This window comes from Choloepus didactylus, chromosome 1, assembly GCF_015220235.1.
Source record: "Choloepus didactylus isolate mChoDid1 chromosome 1, mChoDid1.pri, whole genome shotgun sequence".
Lineage (NCBI taxonomy): Eukaryota > Metazoa > Chordata > Mammalia > Pilosa > Megalonychidae > Choloepus > Choloepus didactylus.
The window spans coordinates 72,402,512-72,428,702 of record NC_051307.1 but is presented as its reverse complement, the minus strand read 5'-3'; the positions used below and the strand labels follow the sequence as shown (position 1 = coordinate 72,428,702).

At 36.4% G+C, this 26,191-nt stretch overlaps 1 protein-coding gene and 1 pseudogene across 1 annotated transcript in view; both read left to right on the top strand.

The window, feature by feature from the left end:
- The window catches only part of LOC119515629 (basic proline-rich protein-like), a 575,210-nt gene that overhangs the window by 98,389 nt on the left and 450,630 nt on the right, over positions 1 to 26,191 (top strand). The gene's annotated exons all lie outside the window — the stretch shown is intronic.
- Positions 17,609 to 26,191, top strand: part of LOC119532828 — a 168,320-nt pseudogene continuing 159,737 nt past the window's right edge.

Below are 26,191 nucleotides of genomic sequence, written 5' to 3'. Positions count from 1 at the left end.
TTCTCCCAGACACACAGAACTGTGTCCTAAGTAATTTCTGGGTCAAGGGTAAGGGTAAGACTTTGGCTATCCATTGCCAAATTGTCCTCCAAAAAGTTTGTATGAGAGTGTCATTTTTGCAACACTGTTGCTGAAACTGGGTATTATAATTTAAAAGCTATTCATCAATTTTGGAAGCAAAAACTTGCTGTTTTACATTTTTTTAAATTACTTATGAGGTTGCATGTTTAAAAATATGTATTTGACAAGAGTTTTTCTTTTGAATTGTCTGTTCATGACCTTTTTCATTTTTTTCTGTAGAGGCATTTATCTTTTCTGATTATTTGTAAGATATCTTCAGATATAAGCATATTAAACCTTTACCTGCCATTAATGTTGAAAATGTTCTTCCAAGTTTACCATTTGCTTTTTAAGTATATTTATAATGTTTTTAAAATGCTTTTAAGTTTTTTGTGAACCATTTTCCTTATAGTTTATTCTTACCTACATGGTAATCCAATAAATATTCACTTATATTTTTAAATAGACTTTTACTTTATAAAAATTAGCTTACTCTGAGATTTTTATTCATGTACTTATGAGTTATAAGATCTAATTTTGTTGTTTTTTTCAAGTAGCTAACCAAAAGAATGTTCTATTATCATTTATTAAATAGGCAATCTTCCACTATTTAAAAATAACAATTTCTATACATGCAAAATTCTTTTCTATACTAGGATCCATTTCTGTCCCATTCATCTGTTCTTCTTTTCAGACATCAATTCCACATAGTTTTAATTGTTATTTTTATTATAACTTTAATATCTGATAGTGGACATTCTCCCTTATTAATCTTCCTTTTCAAAAAATTTGTGGTGGTTACTGTCCCCAATTGAATCCTTTAGGTGAATGTTAGAGTTATTTTGTAAAGTCTTCCCCTCATACTAAAATTATCACATTGATATTTTAAACTATACAATTTTTAAATTGACGGGAGAATTGACATCTTTGTAAGTGCTAAATTACTTCAGACAATAAAAATAAGAGGTTTTATGTATGTGTCCTTTCCAATTAGATTATGTAATTAGTGTTTTAGAGAATATTTGTGACATTTCACCATAATTGTAGTTTTTTATTAAAAACCTATTTTTGAAAAGTGCTTGTCAGTATTATCTGAAAATAGGGAATGGATTTTGAATAAGGGAAAAACACTCTACACATTGCCTAAAGAGCATAAAAGAGTTTGGCAAATTACAGTGGACTTTCTAAGTGAAGGAAAAAATAAACCAAGCAGAGAGTGCGATGATGGGAAAGAATATAAAGGAAAAAATAAGCCAAAGGAAAAATAACAAAATTAGACCAACAAGATGAAAAAGAGAGCTAAACCTGTAAAAGAAATAAACATGACAGAGAGGGCGAGAGAATGAGAGAGAAAGAGACACTAAGTTTTTGACGTAAACTGGAAAACTCAGTTTAAGGACGGGAAAATTGACACAGATCTGCTTTTAATTTTTGTGGTAACCCATAAATGAAGGAGGAACAAGAATGTGAAGGGGAAAAACTACCTATTTTGGAACACTCAAATAAGTTTAAAGAAATTTTTGTTCATAAAATTTGTAATTGTTTTTGGAATTATTTTTTAAACCAATGCATCTAAATTTTCTAAATGTATTTAATTATTTGAACGTAGGAAATATTTTGGAGCTTGTTCTTCGTGCTTTATAATTTAATACTGGAAAATCCCTGGTCTTTAAATAAAGTAGTTTTCATTTAATCGATAATAGTGAATTCTCTTCCATTTATTATTTCTGAGCAGTTTTTCACTGTAATGTCTAGTTGTTCAGGAAAAAAAAAACATTATTAAGGTAAAAAAAAAAGTACACAGAAATAGATTACTACTATTTAGATAGGAAAAATAACTTAGTATACTTCACAGCTATGTCCAGGAAAAGTGAAGTATGAGCTTGGATTTAAGGTTCCCAATTGAGAATGCAATTGTAGATTCCCACATTTCTCCCTGAAGGTGGCAGTATTTCAGTGACTAAAACTGACATCAAGCAGAAAAACTACAAAAGCTCTCCGAGATCTGGGAAGGTGTCATTTATGATGTGCAAGTCCCTTCAGCAAGAATTTTCTCTTTCTTCATTTGAATCACATTGCCTGTAGGAATGCATGTCGCCTGTCTGCTGACCAATGATTACTTAGGCTGTGGACTCAGGAAAATAAGGTAGCATTTTAGTCTTTTAGATAATGGAGGAAAAAATTGGAGTCCTTGGAGAGGAAAAGAGAGGGAGGAAAAGAGGAATATTATTAAATTTAGAATGCAAAGGAACAAGAAGCAGAATGGTACATTTCACGATTGTCAGTTACTATCTTTAATGAGTGAGCTCTTTTTAAATTCGTTTTACTTTCTTTGAGAGACAAACAGAACTTTCTAAATGCTAGGTATATATAATGACTATATAAACACAACTTTATTTTTGTCAGTAATTAACATATTGCCCAACGAAGTAAGAGGATAAGTGTATTTTGTAACAAACATATTAACAATAAAAAGAAAATGAATTTGTATAAAGTTTAAGCAGGAAATTCTAAAAGGAAAATGTGTACCCAATTATGTGTATATATATTAATTTACTAATATATGGGGAAAGTTACTGCACTTAACTGAAAATTTAAATAAAGATGAACAAAAAATGATCTAAAAAAATGAGGTTAGAACTGTTAGTACTACTTAGTTTATTATGAAATCTTATATAACCAATGAACATTAACAGAATTGATGTTCATGGGCTAATTCCTTCTTTATCTTGATTGGTCAAGGCCAAAGTAAACTGTACATAGTAAGGCTGATTTGTAATACTGTCTGATTGCTTAAAATATCTGGATTATAGTTCTTCCAAAGGAATGTGAAACTACAAAGCTCCAAGGGATTCTGGGAGTTGCAGTTCTCAGAAAGTTGTCACCAAAACTGAAGAAAAACTAATTTCTAAGAGTAGCATCATCATATTTCATTGAGTTTTAAGATATTTTAAAAAATTCCCTCAAAAAGAAAATATTTCTCCTTCTGCCTTTTCATCAATTTGGTGTCAAAACACACCTCAGAGTTATAAACGTTTTTCTCTGTAATTAAACCAATTTGAACTTCCTTCTCCATTGTGTCTCAACTATGTAACCCCTCTATGTTGGCATTTTATTTATGAGTACAGTACCACAAAATATTTCCTAGTTTTTCAAGATCATGATCTCTACATTTATAGACACGTTAGACATATTTTCTCAGATTCCCACTCTGTTGTGACTTAATGCTCTTTTCTTGTATAGTGGATATTCACTAGACTCTACATTTTCTCTTCTTTTTTTACTTTATGCTGTTGATATCTATCATACTGATACACAGTTGTTGTTTTTTCAGTAGAAACCACCTTATTTAATTCTTTGCTTTTAAATCACAGATGGGAATCCAGTATGTAGGGAAATTGAAGTAATATCTATAGTAATTTATTTTTTGTACCTAATGTTTTGGAACACTTTTGGAGAAAAACGTTGATGTGGTATTATCTGAACCTTCTCCTGAGATAAAGAAAAAAGGTGAAAGAAGCACAAGGTAATTCCTCATTCATATTGTTAGGTAAAACTTGAGGCACACAAATTTCCAAACTTTTTCTACCACTCACTATTTGGGTATTTTTTTTTTTTTAAACTTTAATTAGAGAAGTTGTGGGTTTACAGAACAATCATGCATAAAGTAGAGGATTCCCATATACCACCCTATTATTATCACCTTGCATTGGTGTGGTACATGTGTCACATTTGATGAAAGCACACATTTTAACTGTACTATTAACTAGAGACCTTGGTTTAACTTAGTATTCATTTAATTTGTGTAGTGCAGTTTCAGGGATTTAAAAAAATTTTTTTTTCTATTACCATATATACAACTTAACATTGCCCCTTTTAACCACATTCAGATATATATTTCAGTGCTATTAATTATGTTCACAGTATGGTCTTACCATCACCACTATCCATTAACAAAACATTTCCATTGTTCCAGATAGGAACTCTGTACATTCTAAGCCTTAACTTACAGTTTCTATCTCCACCCCATCCCCTGGTAACTTATATTCCAGATTCATACAACATGAGTTTGCTTATTCTAATTGTTTCAAGTCAGTGAGATCATACAATATTTGTCCTTTTGTGCCTGGCTTATTTCACTCAACATGATGTCTTCAAGATTTCTGCATAGAACATCATTCCTTTTTTATGGCTGAATGACATTCCATTGTATATATATATATACCACATTTGTTTATCCATTCATTGATAGATGAACACTTTGGTTACTTCCATCTTTTGGCAATTGTGAATAATGCCTCTTTGAATATCGGTGTGAAAATACCTGTTCAAGTCCTTTCTTTCATTTCTTTGGGGTGTATACCTAGTGGTGGGATTTCCAGGTCACATGGTAATTCTATACTTAACTTTCCAAGGAACACCCAAACTGTCTTCCACAGTGGTTGCACCATTTCCATTTTACGCTGCCACCAGCAATGAATGTTTCTATTTGTATGCATCCCCTCCGAAACTTGTAATTTTCCTTTTATTTAAAAGCAGCCTTTTAAATGAGAATAAAGGGTATCAGGGGATACCTGATGGCTAATGATATTGAACGTCTTTTCAAGTGCCTTGTAGCCATTTGTGTATCTTCTTTGGAGAAATGTATATTCAAGTCTTTTGCCCCTTTTTAAAATTGGGTTGTTTGTCCTTTTGTTGTTAAGTTGTAGGATTTCTTTATACATTCTGGATATTAAACTTTTATTGACACATGGTTTCCAAATATTTTCTCCCATTGTGTACGTTGTCATTTTACTTTCATGATGCAAGTCCTTTGAGGTGCAAAAGTTTTTAATTTTGATGAGGTCCCATTTATCTGTTTTTTCTTCTGTGGCTTGTGTTTTGGGTGTAAAGTCTAAGGAACCATTGCTTAACACAATGTCCTGAGGATGCTTCCCTACATTTTCTTCTAGGAGTTTGATATTTCTGGCTCTTATATGTACGTCTCTGATTCATTTTGAGTTAATTTTTTATATGGTGTGAGGCTGGGATCCTCCTTTCTTTTGCAAATGAAGATCCAGTTTTCCCAAAACATTTGTTGAAAAAACTATTCTTTCCTAATTAGTGGTGTGATGGTTAGGTTCATGTGTCAACTTGACCAGGTGATAGTACCCAGGTGTCTGGTCAAGCAAGCACTGGCCTAACTGTTACTGCAAGGACATTTGTGGCTGGTTAATAAACCAGAAGGCTGGTTTATTAAATCATCAGTTAATTGGCTGCAGCTGTGACTGATTACATTAATGAAGGGTGTGTCTTCCACAGTGAGAGAATGCAGTCAGCTGGATTTAATCCAATCAGTTGAAGACTTGTAAGCAAGACAGAGAACCTTCACTTCTTCGGCTAACCAGCAAAGCATTTCCTGAGGAATTCATTGAAGTTGCCAGTTCATTTCCTGAGGAGTTCATTGAACACATTCATTGAAGTTGCCAGTTCTCTGCCTGAGGAGTTCATTGAACATCTTCATTGGAGTTGCCAGTTTGCTGCCTGCCCTATGGAATTTGGACTCATGCAAACCCACAGTTACGTGAGGACACAGGGGAGATGAGGAGCCCCCAGAAACTATTCTCCCTCCCCCATTAATAAAATGCAAAAAAAAATAGTTTCATTTACTGACATGAGTGATCGCTGTGCCCAGTTGAGGAGTGAGCTCCTGAGGGGCCATGTCTTCTTTTAACCAAAATAGCATTTCATGGAAAAAAGCACTCCATGTAAACAAAAGAAAGCAAAACAAAACTGTTCCTATAGCTGATAAAGGTGATTTTTAAATCTATTCTGGTTTGCTAATGCTGCCTGTTAAGCAAAATACCAGAAATGGATTGGCTTTTATAAAGGGGGTTTATTTGGATACAAAGTTATAGTCTTAAGGCCATAAAAGTGTCCAAGCTACAGCATCAACAAGTAACCTTCACCAAAGGCAGGCCAATGGCGTCTGGAAAATGTCTGTTAGCTGGTATGGCATGTGGCTGGCATCTGCTGATCCCAGGTTGTGTTCCAGCTCCCCTCTCAGTTCCTGCGCATTCTTCAAAGTGTTCTTCTTAGCTGTAGCTGCATCTGGGCCTGTGTGGCTCTTTTTAAAGTACTCCAGTGATCCAATTAAGAACCACCCTGAATGGGTGAGGTAACACCTCCATGGAAATTATCCAGTGAAAGATCTCACCCACAGTTGATTGAATCACATCTCCATGGAAACACTGAATCAGTATGTTCCAACCTAATCAATACTAATATGTCTGCCTCCACAAGGTTGCATTAAAAAACATGGAGTTTTGGGGGGGACATAATACATCCAAACTGGCACAAGTGGTCTTTGCCCCTTTGTCAAAAATCAGATGGCCATAAATGTGAAGTTGATTTCTGAGCTCTCAATTTCATTCCATTGGTCTATATGTCTGTGTAGACCAGTATCATGCCAGTATCATTCTGTTTTGTTTACTGTGCCTTTGTAATAAGTTATAAGATCAGGAAATGTGAGTACTCCAAGCTCATTTTTCTTTTTCAAGATGGCCTTGACTATTCAGGGACACTTACCCTTCCACGTAAATGTGATGATTGCCTCTCCATTTCTACAAACAATTTTGTTGGAATTTTGATTGGGATTCCTTTGAATCTATGAATCGCTTTGGGTAGGATTGACAGCTTAACAATTTTTAGCTCCCAATCTGAGAACATGGAGTGTCCTTCCATTTATTTAGATCTTGTTTGATTTATTTCCCTGGTAATTTTTATCCTAGATTTTGATTCTTTTAGTTGCTATTGTAAATGGATTTTTTTCTTGATTCTTTCTTTCTATTACTCATTGCTCGTACATATAAATACTACAGATTTCTGAGTGTGGCTCTTGTACCCTGCCACTATGTTGAATTCAGTTATTAGCTCTAGGAGCTTTGCCGTGGATTATTCAGGATTTTCTGTGTATAGAATCATGCCACCTGCAAATAGGGATAGTTTTACTTCTTCCTTTCCATTTTGAATGCCTTTTTATTTCTTTTTTTTGCCTAATTTCTCTGACAAGAACTTCCAATATAATGTTGAATGACAGTGATGACAGTGGGCATCCTTGTCTTGCCGTGTATCTTAGAGGGAATACTTGAATTCTGTCACCGTTAACTAGGATGTTAGCGGTGTTTTTTTTAATATATACCCTTTATCATCTTGAGGAAGTTTCCTTCTGTTCCTAGTGTTCTAAGTGTTTTTATCAAGAAGCAGTGCTAGATTTTGTCAAATGCCTTTTCTGCATCAATTATGATGATCATGCACTTTTTTTTCTTTCATTCCGTTAATGTGGTATGTTATATTGATTTTCTTACGTTGAACCATCCATGCAAAACAGGGATATATCCCACTGGATCATGGTTTATAATTCTTTTAATATGCTGTTGGATTTGGCTTGCTGTTATTTTATTGAGTATTTTTGCATCCATATCCATAAGAGATATTGGTGTGTAATTTCTTTTCTTGTGGTATCTTTATCTGGCTTTGATAAGAAGTTGATGTTGGCCCTGTGGAATGAATTAGCAATTTTTTGGAAGAGTTTGAGCAGAAAGGGAGTTAAGTCTTCTTGGAATGGTTGGTTAAATTCTCCTCTGAAGCCATCTGGTCCTGGGCTTTTCTTTGTTGCAGTGTTTTTGATTACTGATTCAATCTTTTACTAGTAATTGGTTTGTTGGGATCTTCTATTTTTCATGAAACAGTGCAGATAGTTTCTGGGTATCTAACAATTTGTCCATTTCACCTGGTTTATCTAATTTATTGGCAAACAGTTGTTTACAGTATAGTCTTATAGTCCTTTTTATTTCAGTGGGGTCATGAGTAATGTTTACCTTTTCAGTTCTGATTTTCATTATGTATCCTCTCTCCTTTTTTCTTTGTCAGCCTAGCTAAAGATTTGTCAATTTTATTGATAGTTTCAAATAACCAACATTTTTTTTAAATTTTCTCTATTGTTTTTTGTTCTCTACTGTATTTATCCCCACTCTATTTTTTTGTTATTTCCTTCTTTTCTTCCTTTGCTCACTTTGGGTTTGGATTGCTCTTTTTTTTTTTTTTTTTTTTAATTCTTCTAGTTTTGAGGTTAGGTCTCTGACTTTAAGTCTTTCTTCTTTTTCAATGTAAGCATATACAGCTATAAATTTGTTTCTCAGACCGCCTTTTCTGTATCCCATAAATTTGTTATGTTGTATTTTCATTTGCCTCAATATATTTCCCAATATCCCTTGTGATTCTCTCTTTAATCTATTGGTTGTTTAAGAGTAAAATGTTTAATTTCCAAAAATTTGTGTATTTTCAATTTCTCCCTTTGTTGTTGATTTCTAGCCTCATGCTGTTGTGGTTGGAAAAGATATTTTGTATGATTTCAATATTTTTGAATTTATTGAGGCTTATTTTGTGACCTGACATATGGTCTTTCCTGGAGAATGTTCCATTTGGACTCAGGAAGAATGTGTATTCTGTTGTTGTTGGGTGAAGTGTTCTATGCATGTCTGTTAGGTCTAGTTGGTTTAGAGTATTGTTCAAGTCTTGTATTTCCTCACTGGTCTTCTAACTAGATGTTCTATCCATTATCAAGAGTGGTGTATTAAACTCTCCTACTATTAATGTAAAACTACAGATTTCTCCCTTCAAATGTGTTAGTATTTGCTTCATATTTTTTGGGACTCTTGCTGTTAGGTGCTTATATATTTATAAAAGTTAATCTTCTTGTTGAATTGACACCTTATCAGTGTACAATGACCATCTTTGTCCTTCAGAACTATTTTTACTTAAATTCTATTTTATCTGATATTAGTATAGATACCCCAGCTCTCTTTTTGTTACTACTTGCATGCTATATTTTTTCCCATCCTTTCATTTTGTCTTTGAAGAGAAGTTGATCTCTTGTACACAGCATATAGTTGGGTCCTACTTTTTTTATCCATTCTGCCAATCTCTGCCCAGTCTCTACCTTATGGCTGAAGAGTTTAATCCATTTACATGTAAGTCATTACTGATAATTCAAGACTTTGTTCTGCCATTTTGATATTTAGCCTTTGTGCATCTTATAGCTTCTTTGTCCCTCAACTATTGTGTTAATGCCTACTTTTATTTTTATTTCTTTCTTTATGTTGTACCATATTGAGTGCCTACTCCTTTCTATCTGTATACATTTTTCATTTATTTTCCTTGAGGTCACCATGGAGTTCAAAGTTCATATCCTAAATATATAAAAATCATATTTGGTTTGATACCAACCTGACTTCAATAGCATACACAATTTTCCTATTTCTCCCCATCCCCCTACCTTTTTTTGTAATTGTTACCTCTTTTACCTTTGTGCTTTCTATGCCCAAAATCTTAGATAGATTTATCATTACTTTTTATGCATTTCCATTTTAGCACCCATACCATATAAGAAGTGGAGTTACATACCAAACACTACAATACAATAACACCAACATTTATGATTACCCAAATGGTTATCTTTACTGGAGGCCTTTATTTGTTTTTGCAGCTCTGAACCACTGTCTAGTATCTTTCCTTTCAATCAGAAGAACTCCCTTTAGCATAGCTTGTAGGGCAGGTCTAATGGTGATGAACTTCCTCACCTTTTGTTTATCTGGGAATGTCTTAATCTCTCCATCCTTTTTGAAAGAAAATCTCACAGGAAATAAAATTCTTGGTTGGCAGTTGTTTTCTTTCAGCACTTTAAGTATTTCTACCCACTGCTTTCTTGCTTCCGTGGCTTCTGCAAGAGAAATCAGCCCTCAATCTTATTGGGACTCCTTTGTACAAAGCACACTGCTTTTCTCTTGCATTCAATAGTATGGTTGATATTTCAGTGTACTTTTCTTCATTTTCATTGTATTTGCTGTTCTCTGGGCTTCTTGGATATGAATACTCATGTCTTTTGCTAAGTTTTGGAAGTTCTCTGTTGTTATTTCTTTCAATATTCTTTCTGCTCCTATTTTTCTTCTCCTTCTGGGACTTCCATAATGAAGATATTGGTGCATTTGACAGTGTCCCAGAGGTGTCTTAGGCTATTTTTGCTTTTTATAATTTTCTCTTTTTCTTTTTCCCCTTAGCCTGACTCATTTCAATTGTCTTGCCTTCGAGTTTGCTGATTCTTTCTTCTGCCTGCTCCAATCTGCTGTTGAAACCCTCCTGGGAATTTTTCATTTCAGTTATTGTGGTGTTCAATTCCAGTAGTTCTGTTTTGTTCCTTTTCAAAAATTTCTATCTCTTTACTAAGATTCTCATATTCCTCATTCATTGTTTTCCTGATATCAGTTAGTTCTTTCCCTGTGTTTCTTTCATCTCTTTGATCATTTTTATGATCATTTTTTAAAATGTCTTTATTAGGTATGTCCACATTCTCATCTTCTTTGTTGATGCTTTTTGGTTTTTATTCTCTTCCTTTGGATGGAACATCATTTCCTGTTTCTGTTTGTTTTGTACTCTTTTGTAACACACTGTACGTTTTAATATTTTAAAGTGTTAACCCTGAGATTTATTCCCTGTGAAGTCTGTTATTTGATTTTGTAACCAGTTAGTGATAAGACAGAGATTTTCTTGAGCTTCAACCCTCCTATCAGGAAGGTCTGCTCAAGTCAGATGCAGAGTGAAGGGTCCTCCCTGTCTTTTCGGAGACTGTGTCTTGTCCTGGGCTTGTGCTTGACAGTTGTTTTGGATTTCCCCGGTTTACAGGAGTTTGAATGCCCCCTCTCCTTCCCAGGACACTGATCTCCCTTTCCTGAGTGGTTAAAGCAGGCAAGCCTTCTCCCCAGGCTGTCTACTTCTCTGGTTTCTTGTACTCCTTTCATTGTCTCAAGCTGATTTTGCCTGGAGGGTATAATTCTGGGGAGGTGGGCCTTCTGGGGAGGAGTTTCTCAAGTCAGACTTTCCCAGAAGAAACAGTGCCAGCAACTCACAAAGGGGGTGCAGACCAGCTCCATACTGCCCTCGGGAGGGTCAGGAAGGGCACCGGGAGCTTCTTCCATGGCTTCCCAAAGCTGAACTTTCTTGACCTGCCCAGCAAAAGAATCTCTTGAACTTGTCCCCTGGAGCCATGAGGAAGAATAGGTCTCCAAATCTCTGCAGCCACCTTTGTCTGGGCTGTGGTAGAACAATGGCCACCCTCAGAGCTGGGCACCCAGTGACTGGAAGTCTCTAATCGAAAGCCGAAATCACCCATTGGCTGTGGCCACAGCTGGTCTTGGGGAAGAGGATTTTTATATCCCTTTCTGTTACTAGTGAGCTATACAGGGGCTGGACTTCCAGGCAGCTTGCAGGAAGAGTGGGGGATAACCTCCAGTAACCAGTGCTCGGAAAAGAGCAATTTACTGATCTTTACCATAATTTACGAGCCTCTTCCTTCTGTTCTTCCTTGCATGCTATACAGTGGTCTACTGGCCTCTGGAGCTTCAAAATAGTTGTTTCAGACAGATCCTGCCTTTTTAAGAGTTGTTCTAGTGGAAAGGCTGAATCTGGGAGCTTCCTACTTCACCATCTTCCCACAATTCCCTTAGGTAAGGTTTTGAGGCCATTATGCAATATTAATTTATACACAACTCCACACATAAACAACATGCATCCTTACCTCATCTGTATCCTGACTCCTCCCCAACAACACTCCTGATCGCAGCATGGAGACCAGCTTGGGGGCAGAAGGGAGATGATAAACACAAGTTGACTTCATTTTTTTTTTTTAATCTTCTTTGCTCGAAGTGTCACAAAGAGGTTTATTATTGTTTTTGTTTTTTAAGCTCTCAAAATCCAAAATTTTCCTGAGATATTAAATATTTCAACAGTGCAGGTAATTTTTCCACATGGAGTATCATTCCAGAAAGCTCAGAAAATAATTTTTTTGGAGACTGTTGTTCTTTGTGACAATTCTTATTCTTGGCATTCTATAACCAGTACATGCTATTTTCCCAACATTGGCTCCCCAGAAAACTTGGTCCCTAATACCCTAATACTTGATAACTATTGTTTCTTTGCTTGTAAGTTGTTTCAAATTTTCCTTCTCCTTTTTTTTCTTTGTTTCTCCCTTTTTTCAACTTTTCCTTCTCTTTCTGCAATCTTTTCCATTTTCCCAGATTATTCATCAGTAAGAGAATGGCCAAACAGTAGTTGATTCATACAATAGTATATCAAACATCCATTTGTTAAATTGAAAGAGCTATATATAATCAACATGGATAAATTGCAAAAGCAAAATGTTGAGTTAAAAAAAAAAGTTGACAAAAGGTATACCATTGTAATACTGTGTTAGGGTTCTCTAGGGAAACAGAACCAATAGGAGATATCTGTAAATATGAGATTTATAAAAGTGTCTTATGCAACTGTAGAAATGCACAAGTCCAAATTCTGTAGGGCAGGATGCACAAGTCCAAATTCCATAGGGCGGGTCACAAGCTGGCAACTCCAATGAAGGTCTTTGATGAGCTCTCCAGGAGAGGCTGGCTAGCTGAAGATGTGAAAGTTCTCTCTTCTCCCTTAAAAGTCTTCAACTGATAGGATTAAATCCAACTAATTGGATTCTCTCATTGTGGAAGATACTCCCTTAGTCGATTGTAGATGTAATCAGGCATAGATGCAATCAATTGACTGATGATTTTATAAACCAGCCTCTTGGTTTATTAACCAGCCACGAAATGTCCTTGCAGTAACAAGCCAGTGTTTGCCTGACCAGACAACTGGGCACCACCACCTGGCCAAGTTGGCACATGAACCCAACCATCACAAATACTTTTAGAAATTTTTCAACTTTTTTTGAATACTTTCAAACTTACAACACAATTACAAAAATAACACAGACATTATCAGAGAGCTCCAGTGTACCCCTCTTAAATTGTTGCCTTTTCCTCAAGAGGAAAGATAAAGTTTATGTATTTAAAAAAATCTGTTAGCACACTATTCACAAAGACTTTTCATTAAAGAAGAGGTCAATGAATAAGGAACACTTGTGAATTGTGAAAGAACAATATCTAACATGTCTTTAAATTTATCAATCCTTTTAAGTTCTTGTTCATGAGAACTCTTTTCAATGGCTCTCAGCCCTTGGAGATTCAATTTTAATTGATACAGGGAGACTCAGACATTGGTATTTCTCAAAAACATCTGGATCATTTTCACCACTTACTAGCAGTGTGACCATGGGCAAAGGACTTACCCTCTAACACTTTAATTTCTTGTCTGGTACCAACCTCAAAGGAACATGGAGAGCATTAACTGAGATAGAGCACCTGGAGTGCTGAGCAGATTGATATTCATAGAGTGAGAACTTATGTTAGCAATTCTAACCTTTTTTTTTTTTTAGCCCTCTCTTCTCATGGGGGATTCTTTTATTCATTTAAGAAACACAGATTGAGTGGCAGCCATGTGCCAGACACTGTGCTAGGGTGGCAATGCAGAAAAACACCTACCTGGCCTCTGCTGTCATAGAACCTGCAGTGTAGCATGGGTGTTGGACAGTTACATAGACATTTTAATAGAGGGGGAATGGTTCTATGATGGGGAGTGGGGATGCCACAGGAGTCTCTAAAATACCTTAGTAGGGCTGAGGAACTGCCTCTAGGAGAAAGTGATGCCTAAGCTGAGATCTAACATATGGACAGGAGTTGTCTGGGGAAGCAATATTCCCAGTAAAAGGAATAGTATAAACTAAGACATAAAACTGAGAGAGAACATGATACAGCCCATTCAATCAAAACAGAACAAATAAGAAGCAGAAAGAAAAAAAAAGATCTCACTTTTTACGTACACTCTGGATGAAATACTTTCTTTCTATTCAAATCTTGCATGTAATTTTATATGAAACTGCAATAGTGATTACAGTTCATTAATTAATTGATGATACAATGCTTTGAAAATACAAAGTACTGCACATTTGCTAACAAAATGATGATTAGTGTGATTACAGTTTCAATATAGCCTCTGTTTACTATCTGCACTTAGACTCCCAACTGTCTGCTTGCCTTCATGCATGAAAGACAGCTGTTTCACAATGGGGTTGGTTCGGTAGCTATTTTTGGTTTTTCTTTCCCTGGATTGTGAATGTACCCAGGAATGACTAATCACAGAAAGAAGAAAAGTGGTCTGAATGACTTCCAAGGCCCTTTCCTAATAAATCATTCTGGAATGTCTGTTACTCAACCAGTTTTTACTACACTGAGATCCAGCTAAAAAGCATTGGGAGTTTGTGCTGTAGGGCCATCTGGTGAGGCAAATGTACAAAGGGCTATTTTTGGTTATTGCTGTATGTAAACTTCCTTAGTTGGGACATAGCTTCTTAAAGATTCCACTTTATTACCTCTACTATTCTACAAAATTTTCAGTGAAATAACTAACTAAATGGAATTCTAACAGCTTGATTCTTTTCCTTTGCTAAAAAATACTTCAATATTCTGCTATTTAAAAAACAGAAACAAAAAACAACCATCTTGAGCTTTAAATGTTGATGAACATCAGAAAGCACTTAATTTAGAATTAAAAACTATCAAAAATAGCTTTTTTTTTTAATGTTTATTTCCTCAATGAATAACCAGGATAAGAAAATATGGGTGGCAGTAGCTTACTGATAAAAATTGCATTGACTCATAGACACAGTTCCATCAAATTTTGGCTTTAACCCAGTCCAAAGGATGATTCTGATTGAATGTTCTTTTCTTTGAGAATGTGGAAAGCACTGCTGAGTTGTCCAGCATGTCAGGTGATTCCTACACTTGGCTGGCTGCCTAGATCAGCGGATGGAAGTTGGAGAGCCTGCACTAGTAGATATAGGCCAGGAAATGCTCTGGAACATATTTCCTTTGCATGTGTTGATGCTTGCAACTGTCCGAAAAGCTTATTTCTGGTAGGGGAGAAAAGACAAATTCCCAAATATATTTATATTAAATTGAGCAGGTTGTGACAAGTGCAGTAGTAGGAGATGACTTGAATCCATGCTGAAAATGGAGCAGGGAAGGAGGAGATTACTCTGAACTAGGAAATTCTCATGGTAGTGGTGGCCTTTGGAATGGTCCTTGAACAATAGAAAGTAATTCAAACAACAGGTTGTGGGTGGCAAGAGGGAGAACATTCCGGGACATGGCAATTGCATGAGCAAGAACACAGAGGGAAGATGGCAATAGGAGTTCAGTTTTATCTATTTTATCTCTGACCTCTCATTAGGAAGGGTTAACCTAGTTTTATTGGGACAATCCCAGTTTAAACATTTTGACCTAGAATAACTGTTGTAGACTTAATTAATGGCCCCAGAAATATGTTCATGTCCTAATCCCCAGAGCCTGTGAATATGTTTCTTTCCATAGTCAAGGGGACTTTACAAATGTCATTAAGTTAAGGAACTTGAGATGGGAAGATTATCTTGGATTATCCAGGTTGTATTTAATATCATCACAGGGATCCTTGTAACAGGAAGGCAAGAAGGTTAGAGCTAGTAGTAGGAGAGGTGACGATGGAAGCAAGGTTGGAGGATGTGAGGATGGGGTCGCAAGCCAAGGAATGCAGGGAGCTTCTAGAAGCTAAAAAAGGAAAGGAAATGGATTCTTCCCTCCTAGCCTCTGAAGGGACCCAGGCCTGCTCCTTGCTTTAGTTAGCCCAGTGAGACTGCTTTTAGACTGCTGACTACCGGAACTATAAGATAGTAAATTTGTGTTGTTTTATGTCATTAAGTTTGTGGTATTTGTTCAGCAGTAATAGGAAACTAATACAATAACTATTAATACTGAGTCCCTGTACAGTCTCAAAAGTAGCTTGGTTTGGTGATAAATTAAGTCAATTATTCTATTCATAGGCCACAGCAACTTACAAATTCATGGTTCTGCTTCTCTAAGTGTCAAGAGTCACTCTAGGAAGTAAAATTTAGGTCCATCCATTATGATTATCAGGATTTGACCTTGGAGGGCAGAAAGAAGATCATCTTCTAAAGAGTGAATAGGAGGAGGTAGATTGCATATGTATATACACATGGGTAATTACCAACTAACCAGATTAAATGGAGTGAGGGTCGAGAGGGAGCAAATGAGGAAAGGGAATGTTATGCTACATCCTTTACTTCAAGATCCTCCTGTGTTTAGATAGCCAAGAGATTTTAATCTAAGGCCTAATTTGACTTAAATCACATCTTGTTCTTTGTGGCAGACTCTGACCTAGACAAAAAGTAGAAATTATGGTGAAACATTTTCAGAACCATATTTCCAGAACAGTTGGAAGTATTTGCCTTTTACATTCATGTAAACTCTTCATTTGCCTAATAGCACATGGAAAAAGATATTTTCTTCTAAATAAATATCCCAATTATATCTACTATCTATTTTTAAATAAAAGCAGTACCATGATTTCTCAAATCAAAGTCTCTTGAAATATTTTAGACAGAAAAATGAAAACTGCAGCTAATTTTTTGTCATTTCTATATTGGTTGGGGGACTAAATCTCTAGTCAATTGATTTTTATTTAGAAAATGTTTTGATTCTTCAAGGATTTCCCACAAATTTCTAAGGCATTCTTGGTGGGAGAATTAATTTAAAATGACATTTCATTCATATATATACCATAATGCTATTCTGCCCCAGTTTATGATATAATAGAGAAATTCATTTCAGTAGTGACTAAAACAGTAAAATAGTTCTGTCTTTTGTGACAGTATAAAAATCTATTTCTCTCTCCTTATCTCTTGTGCTTTTAGATTTGTCCAAATGCCTATTTAAATGAGTGATTAAATGATATACTAATTTTAGTTTTTCTGGAAAGCATTACTAGATTTATTTTTATATTTTATGACCTTATAAAATGTGTCTTAGGAAAATGATAACTTTGCCTTATCAGTGGACTCTTTAAATCTTTTGTGTTGACAGACTACTACCTTATACTGTAATTATTCTACTAAAGAAGGCTATGTGGTTATTTGACTCTTCATAGCAGAGTATATGTGGTCCTGACCTTGCTTTGATTTAGTTTTATTCTGTTCTAAATTTTAGCCATCGTATATTAATTAGAGATACTGTAGGGAAAATTCTCATAGAAGAAACAAAGATAGCTAAAAAGAAGCAAAATAAAAATCAGATTAGGAAATAACAATTAACAAAATTAAAGTAGAACTCTAGTAATCCGTGAGCAAGCTCTAAGAACGTAAATCAATTAAAGAAATAAAACCTGTAAAGGAAAAGTCTCAAACATGGATTAATATATTACTCCTAGTGAAAGCTTTTAAAAACTATGTAAGATTTCAGAAATAAAAATGTTATATGTAAGCATCAGTGAAATTAACAAGATAAAATAATAGTAGCTGGTGGCTGGAAAAGAACAGGTCAAAGAAGAATTTAAAAAATTGACAACTGAAAGCAAATGTATGGGAGGGGCGAGTCTCGGCGAGTCACGATGATGGCGGCGACCATCCAGTGAGCGCGCGAGGAGCGCGTCGACCCCGGGCTCGGCCAGGCCACAGGCCCCGCCCAGCGGCCCCCACCCGGAGCAGGCCCAGCCGCCGAGCAGCGGGGCGGCTCCGTGCAGCTCACCCTGAAGACCCGGCAGCAGCAGACCTTAGATCGACATCGGCCCGGAGGAGACGAGGCTGATTGCACTTTGCGGCCTCTTTGGTGGTGAAGATTTCTGCATTAGAGCCTTTCAAATCCGGGCTCAAACTCAACTTCAGATTTAATGCGTCCTCTGTGATAGAAGGCTAGGGAATGTAGGAGTTGTATTGGGACCTTGCACACCCTCCCCTCCCCCAGTGAAAGCACTGAAAGAGAAAATTGAATCTGAAAAGGGGAAAGATGTCTTTCCAGTAGAGGGCCAAAATTAATTTATGCAGGCAAAATCCTTAATGATGATACTGCTGTCAAAGAATATAAAATGGATGAGAAAAACTTTGTGGTGATTATGGTGACTAAGCCAAAAGCAATGACAAACACCAGCACCAGCCACAACTCAGCAATCAAGTCCTGCCACCACTGCTGCAGTTCCTTCCTCCATAGCAGCAGCTGTGGCTCAGGCCCCAGCGCCTGCCCCAGCTTTGGCTCCCACTTCCACACCTACACCCGTCACTCCAGCGTCAACGACAGCATCTTCTGAACCTGCACCTGCTAGTGCAACTTAAACAGGAGAAACCTGCAGAAAAAGTCAGCAGAGACACCGGTAGTTCTCGCCCCACATCAACCGACAGCACATCAGGCGATCTTCTCAATCAAACCATTTTGAAGATGCAACAAGTGCACTTGTGACAGGTCAGTCTTAGGAGAATACCATAAGTGAGATCATGTCAATGGGCTATGAATGAGAGCAAGTAATTGCAGCACTGAGCACCAGTGTCAACAACCCTGACAGAGCAGTGGAGTGTCTTTTGATGGGAATTCCTGGAGACAGAGGAAGTCAGGCTGTGGTGGACCCCTCAAGGAGCTAGTACTGGGGCTCCTCAGTCTTCAGCAGTGGCTGCAGCTGCAGCAACCACAACCACAACTACAAGAAGTTCTGGAGGACATCCACTTGAATTTTTATGAAATTGGCCTCAGTTCCAACAGATGAGACAAATCATTTAACAGAATCCTTCCCTGCTTCCAGCACTGCTATAGCAGAGAGGTCGAGAGAATCCTCAGTTACTTCAGCAAATTAGCCAACACCAGGAGGATTTTATTCAGATGTTAAATGAACCAGTTCAAGAAGCTGGTGGTCAAGGAGGAGGGGGTGGAGGCGGCAGGAATTGCGGAAGCTGGAAGTGGTTATATGAACTATTTAAGTGATGCCTCAGGAAAAAGAAGCAATAGAAAAGTTAAAGGCATTAGGATTTCCTGAAGGACTTGTGGTACAAGCATATTTTGCTTGTGAGAAGAATAATTTGATGCCAATTTTCTTCTACAGCGGAACTTTGATGAAGGTTGAAAGGGACTTTTATTATCTCACACTTCATACTGGGCTCATATCCACAATACTTGGTATAAGGTAGTTTTACTTGGTATAATATATGTTGGGGGTGGGGAGGGAGGGATCTAGGATATAGGGCAGGGATAAATAAAGTGCATGCCTGCTTTTTAGCAGATGCTGTAGACTCATACAGTGTATAAAATATTATACAACCAAAAGTCAGCCTTTGCAGGTCTTTATTTCTTCTATAAAATAGTAAGTAACTTTTCCTAAGTTTCACTCATTTTAGTGTACTAGATCCAGAAATTTAGTGTAATACCCCGCTTATATTTCTTTGACTTAATCTTGGTTTCAGAAAGAATCTTTGCCACCTAGAATCTACAGTCTCTATTGCATGGCAACACTGGATAATAGCTTGTGAAATTGGGAAAATTTTTGGTGCAACTGTAAATAGAAATGCCAAATTATTGATAGTTATTGTTGTGGCTTCAAATAAGCATAAAATTAATGTGTAAGGAAGCCCATTCTTTCATGTTAAATACTTGGGGTATGAGGGTGGGGAAGAAGGGGTACATTTTCTTAAAATGAAAATAATTACTGCTATTTTTAAATTCTTGATCATTGAATGTAATGATACTCTTCCAACATGATTTGAGAAGCTGTTCAAGTATAGACAGAGTTATTTTCCTGTTTACATTTTTTGTTTGTTTGGGAGAAAAATTGCTAGGTGTATAATTACCGTTTATGTCATTGTTAAATTGCAGTGAAATTTTTTTTTAAAAAGCAAATGTATGTATGTCAAGACTAACAAATAATACAGCATGGGAAAATATAATGATATTGAAAAGTCAGTTTGAGCAGTCCAACCTCACATACCCCATAATGAGTAGACTGAAAGTCCATCCTAATCCCTGCATTAACAGGAGCTCAGTCCCATAAACATTTGAGCCCATCACTTGTGTTAAGGGATCATCCTTAACGGTATTAAATGATTTGTGAGGATGCACACTTTCATCAAAAGAAACACACAACAAAGATTAAACAAAACAGCAACATAGTTTGTCCGAATTCCTATTTTCAGCCATATTCAGAAATCTCTTCCAAAGCAAAGGTTTCATGATTGCAAAACAGGATACTCTATTACAGGTAAAAAAAAAAAATCCAATCAAATGATCCCCAGTGTACATCAGCTTCTTAATGAAGACAAATGGTCTAGTTTGCAGATAGCATTGAATTACTTTGGAATTTTAGATACTTTACATAACTGAGAACATTTATTAGTCCCCATTTTTTTTTTTGCATTTTGTAAAACATCTAGCTGGATCTTTTCTGTAGTAGGCAGATTTCTAAAGTTTGTGGGCTGTATTTGTAACATACCAGAGGAAAGAATTTAGGACACTCAGAACCACTCAATAGCCTAAGCAAAGAAATAAGTGGGGATGACTCAAAGGTCACACAAATATTGCACAAAAAGCTCTGTGGGTGTATGAAAAAGAAAGCTGTAAACTGTAAAGCCACATGAACCAAGTATTGTTATATTTCATGTATTTATATGTATATATAATGTTAATTATTAAGCATAGTTATGACAAAATTGGACTTGTAAGTGCAAATCTAGACATATTTTAATGTTTCCTTAATCTCTGTCTTACAGTTTGCATCAGTGGGTGACTGATTATTAATAGTTATGTAAGTTAAACTTCAATAGACTAGAACTAGAAAAACATCAATTAAATAGGTACATCCATAAATATGCATGAGAAGATTCATAAGGAGGAAAAAAAATCTATGAATTTAAGACATGTAGGCAAGCTTTGAATCACAGAATGTCCCTTAATAAGTATCAGAGAATTCCTATTGAATTAACTCAATATAAATATAATAAGCTCCCAAAGCTCACACCTTGCCCAAAATATGAAAACTCTATCTGAAGAGAAACTCTTTGGATGTAACCAATATGGAAACTCATTTGTCCCAACACACACACACACACACACACACACACACACACACACACACCTCTACAGGCTACCATATGGTGAAGGCTTGTACAGAATATCATTTAATGGAGAAGAAACCTGTTAGATATTAGTCTGGGGAGGAATCTTAGAAAATGTCTACTCCAAATTCTGTTTCACAAATCAGAACCTGAGCTGGAAAAGGTAGCCTCTCATGGTCAGGTCTAGCAAACCACTAGATGGCAGAAAATATCATGCCACATGAAAAGGATATTATTCACAGACTATTTCTTTAATTAACATGTGTTAAATATTCCAGTGTATCTGACTCTCTAGCTGATGTAGGTTTAGAGAAGTTCTATGGAATGGTGTGATGAGTGCTAATCTAAGAGTTTGGAGATCTCAGTTTCTGCTCTGGCTCTGAAACCTCCTGGCAAGATGGCTGTTTTATTTATCTATTACATCTTTAATTATGCATCTATTTATAAAATAGTGATAATAGTACATGACATTCTTCAAGAGAGATATGTATGTGATCAAGTTTTATCGAGTATAAAATACGTTTAAGGTAGTATCATCATCTTCCAAGTAACTCTCTTTAGATATATTTAGACCGACGTAGACTGTTCTGTAGAATTTTGGTTGTGTCAGAATCACTGGGCAAAAAAAAGAATGAGTTTAATTATCTTCAGGCTGGAGAGTATATATAGAGAATATACACTACACCTCTAGGGAACACTTTCAGAGGTTTCCGCAAGAGGTAATATATCTACTCTGTATGCTTGTGGGCAAAGTTATTTTATATGTACAAGAGTAGAGTGTATACATGATCATTTCCCCTGTACCTAGTTTCTTTCTTCTCAGACGGATTGTCAAAGTTCTGCAATGGTGGTTTTCTCCCTTTTCTTCAAATAGCCGTTTTCCCCTTAATACTTGACACTTGCCTGACTATCCCAGATCTGGCTCCTATCCTATTGCAATAATTTTCAAAAACTGCATTGCTTCTAGATTTCTTTGATGTCAAGATTGCCTGTCTGCTTTGATCTCTAAATTGTGTCTGCTCTCAACTGAGATTCAGTGGTTGAAACGGCCTGATTGCATCTTACTGGACTTCCTGTCACTCACTGCTTTTCTTAAGTACCACATATCATTTATGACTATATTGAAAAGATACAATGTTTTGTCAGCTTAACTGTACTTCCTTGCAATGTTTTTGCCTGGTCTTCTGCTTTCAAATGATCACCCAACCCCAGAACTACCATACTTGAAAGACAGTGGTAGTAGTAGTGGAGTTGGAGGGATAATGGCTGGAAGTAATTGGATTGAAAAATTAAATATTTTTAATGATTTAGATAATTGTCTTGACAGGTAACAAAATAATAAACCACAATCTTATTTCTTTACTGGTTCTTTTTCAACAGGTAGTTTAACTAAATTCAGGAATTTACCCACTGACCTTCATCTCCCTCCAACATTTATAAATCAGTAAAATAATTTTTTGCTGAAAGTAATAAACTAAATAATATATGTTTATGTCTTAGTTTGGGTTCCTTGGGAAACACACTTAGAGGTGGAGATTTGTGTGCAGGAAGTTACTGGAACGTGTTCTCCAGAACAACCTCCATGAGGGAATGAAGGAAACGATGAAGATGCAACAGAGGCCTCAGCTGATATCACAGGGATCTCTGGAGCTGGGAGAGCTCTTCTGAATTGAATAAAGTGGTGCAGCCTTTGTACCTCCACATTGATTAGTCATTGGATGTGGGCTGCCCCAAGGAAGGGGTGTAAACGTGACCGAGTCAGCTCCCTTTCCTGGAGGGCAATTCCCAGGGAGGGACAGAGCTGTGAGCACATTCCTGGCAGCTGGTGGGATGTGTGCCCTGCTCTCGAAGGGTAGGTCTGGGCTGCTCACCACAGCGTGTACATACTGTGACATGCACAGACATATCACAGTTTGTCGCAGTTCCTTGACCTCACCCAACAACTACCTTGATCTTTCATTTAAATATAGAACTCCTCAAGAAAGAAATGAGACCTCTTTTCTATAGGAAATTCTTCTGGAAATTCAAAGTTCAAATCAGGTTATTTAATACTCAGTATCAAAAAGTCAATTTAGAGTCTTAAAAATAGCGTTTTCTCTACCTCCACCACTACCCCACAGCTTTGCCAGAAAGCTTTTATAATAAATTATTTGAAATATTTCTAAACGCATTCCTTTCAAGGAGAGAAAAATACCCTCATGTACAAAAATCTATATCTTGGTTAATGGCTAAGATTACACTGACTAAGGCATAGTGAAGTCACTGTGTTAGGCTAATATTAAGGATATTTCTCTTTAGCCTTTTGGTCCCAAGTATCAAAGTGGCTATTCCTCTGTGTTAAAAATCCTATATCCTTTTTCATTTATAATAAAAAAATTCCATTAAAGTAGCACCCTGACCATAACCTCTAACATTGAACTCAATTTTCTAGTCCATTTTCATTCCTGGCTAACTGTCACAAAAACTGGAAAAAAAAAAAAAAAAGATTTTTGATGATGCCAGACTAAAACTAATTCCTTTTTTTTTTTTTTTTTTTAATGTAGGACTTTGTTACTGAATTAGTTGGATTAATTGATTAAATTATCTATCTTGGTGTGAAAATACACTAAAATAATGTATTTTTTAATTATGAGAATTCTATCTTCCTGCAGCCACATGAACTTTTTGGGGGGAAACTATATTATATAAGGTTGTTTGAACTGATTACAATGTGAGTCAAATTGGTTATTGGGAGCTGATGTTTTCCCTTATGAACATTGAGTTTTTCTCTCTGGTAACTTGTTAGAGTAAGGGTCAGATTCTCCAGTAATATCTCTTCAAGGCATCTAGGTAACTATGTACCAAAAACCTGAGTTTTTCTTTTACACCTATTGTGACTTTAATATCATCATTTGCAATGTCATTATCAATGATTAATTATTATCTTTGTCATAGTGGTGGGCATTAAAGAAAATTATAGAAAGTTAAGGTAGCATGAGCTGGAAATGGGTCTGTAATTGAAGAGTATAAGACAGTCGTCAATAGCTAACATTTACTGAGTTGTTAATATGTGGCAGGCAGTGTTCTAAGGGCTTTAGTGTTCCAGTATGAGAAATAGATTAATATTTCCTAATTTTTTCAGATAAGGACACTGAGACAAAGAGAATCTATGTAACATGCCCAAAGTCACTTAACTATTGACCTTGGTGTTTTAGCCCAGGTAACCTGGCTCCAAAGTTAATGTTCTTTTTAACCATTGCACCAATTAACACAAATTAGAAAGTAGTTGTTTCTAATTAAGATAATTAGAAAGATTATATTTGTCCCCCATTTCTGTATTTTTGAGTATTTCCCCTATTTTTCTAAATTTTTGGATATAGATTATTATTTCTGATTTTTTTTTTTGAAATATAAAGGAATCCTATGGAAAAAGGAAAATTGAGCCAAAACCTATAATTAAAGTAGGAAGGTAAAGTTCTAAAGATATGTAGATAGTGATATATAATGATGACTTTGGTATCCCAATCTCTTCCTATAAGAAGGAGTCAAGCACTTTGACATGTCATGAGGGTCAGAGCTAGAGAAACTGGTGCCACTTTCATTGTGTAATAGTGGGCCTAAAGCCTGGTTTAGGGTTCTACTTGAATCTGAAGACAGGCAAAAGGTGCAACAGACTAAACAACAGGTAAATTTGTTGGAAATAATTATGCAAAACTAGTCAACACTGCCTAATAAAATATTTACATCTTTGACCTGACCCTCGATTGTCATAGAAATCTGCATTCTAAATGATACCACGAAGCTTAGAAAGAGTCAGTGTCCAAATCCAAAGTAACTAATTCAGGTTTTAGACCCTGGAAAGTCTACCTCAGTAAGGATTTAATAATTATTATCCCCATCTGTTTCTATTGGCTTCTCCTTCAGAGGAAAAAGAAGGACCTATTTTATACCTTTATCTATTGGCCTTTGGTATTTTATCTTTTTATACAAGTAGTTGTTCTTAGAGTGCTATTTCCAGAATCATCTTTTAAACTGTATTCAGCTATTTTTTTTTCTTTTGATGTCAGGCTAATATTTTAGAAGGTAAATGATATTTTCCCACTGATCATTTTCTTTCCCTTCCTTCTCCTTTGACACCTCCCCCTTCGCACCCCTCAATTCAAGCAGCTAGGCTTTTTGAGCTCATTGCCTCAGGGGAAGGATGTGACAAGGTGGGAAGGAGAAATCAACATGTCTTCCAGTTTTTGGTCTAAAATAACCCTATGATTCCTTGGGGAAACGTCACAGGTGAAAGCAAGGCTGCCCTCCCACAACTCCCCATTAGGAACACCCTAATGGTGTTTTTTTGAAGGTGAAAATTTTTGAAGGTGAAAAGAGAGTAAAAGGAAGTGAGCAGAGAGTTTATGGGGATGACAAGAAGATGGCTGGACCTGAGAAGGCCGTGGAACCAGGAATAAGGGCTGCCTCAGAGAAGGACCACCATAAGAAGCATTGCCAAGCATCCGAAGGTTTCCTGAAAGTGAAGTCTGTGTCTTCATTCTGCACATACTCTGCCAGTTGCCTTTCCCACTGGAGCCTAGTGAGGACTTCCCTTGGTCCAGGCCAGGACTTGGTCTGGTGATTGTCCAGCAGGAGCGTTACCACCTGTCCTTGCACTAATCTTTTCTCAAACCCAACCTCTGTGCAACTACATTATGTGAATAAGCCCCTTCCCCCCATCTCCCAGTATTCAGAATCCAAAGAAGAAGAGGGGGTTCTGAAGACTTCCATGGGGTTGAGAGAAAGGAACACCTGAGTGAAACTGTCTCAAGGTCCCCAACAATCCTTAAATGGGGACAATATTAAGCCTGTGCCCCCGTTTGCTTTTTATTTATCAAGGGAGATGTCTTACCTGATAATTCTATGGCATTGACTCTTTTTAATTTTTCTTTGTTTTTTTTGTGACTCTGGATGTTTCTTCTCAGCTTTGTTTGCTTCTTTTCTCTGCATATCCTTTAAATGTTGGTGTTCCTTAAATCCCCTATTATCATTCCTCTTTTTCCATTTTGCACAATTTTTGAGAAGTGAGCTCATCCACTACCATTAATATTGCAAAGATTCTCAAGTCCATTCCACTAGCCTAGATACCTTTGTAAGGTCTAGATTCACTTACCAAATTACCCAAATGGATATCTCTCAAAACTCAGAATATCTGCAATTTAACTCATTATTTTCCCACACTCCAAACTTACTCCACTTGTGTCTTAAAGATTTTCCCAGCCTTTCAAGTTTGAAATATAG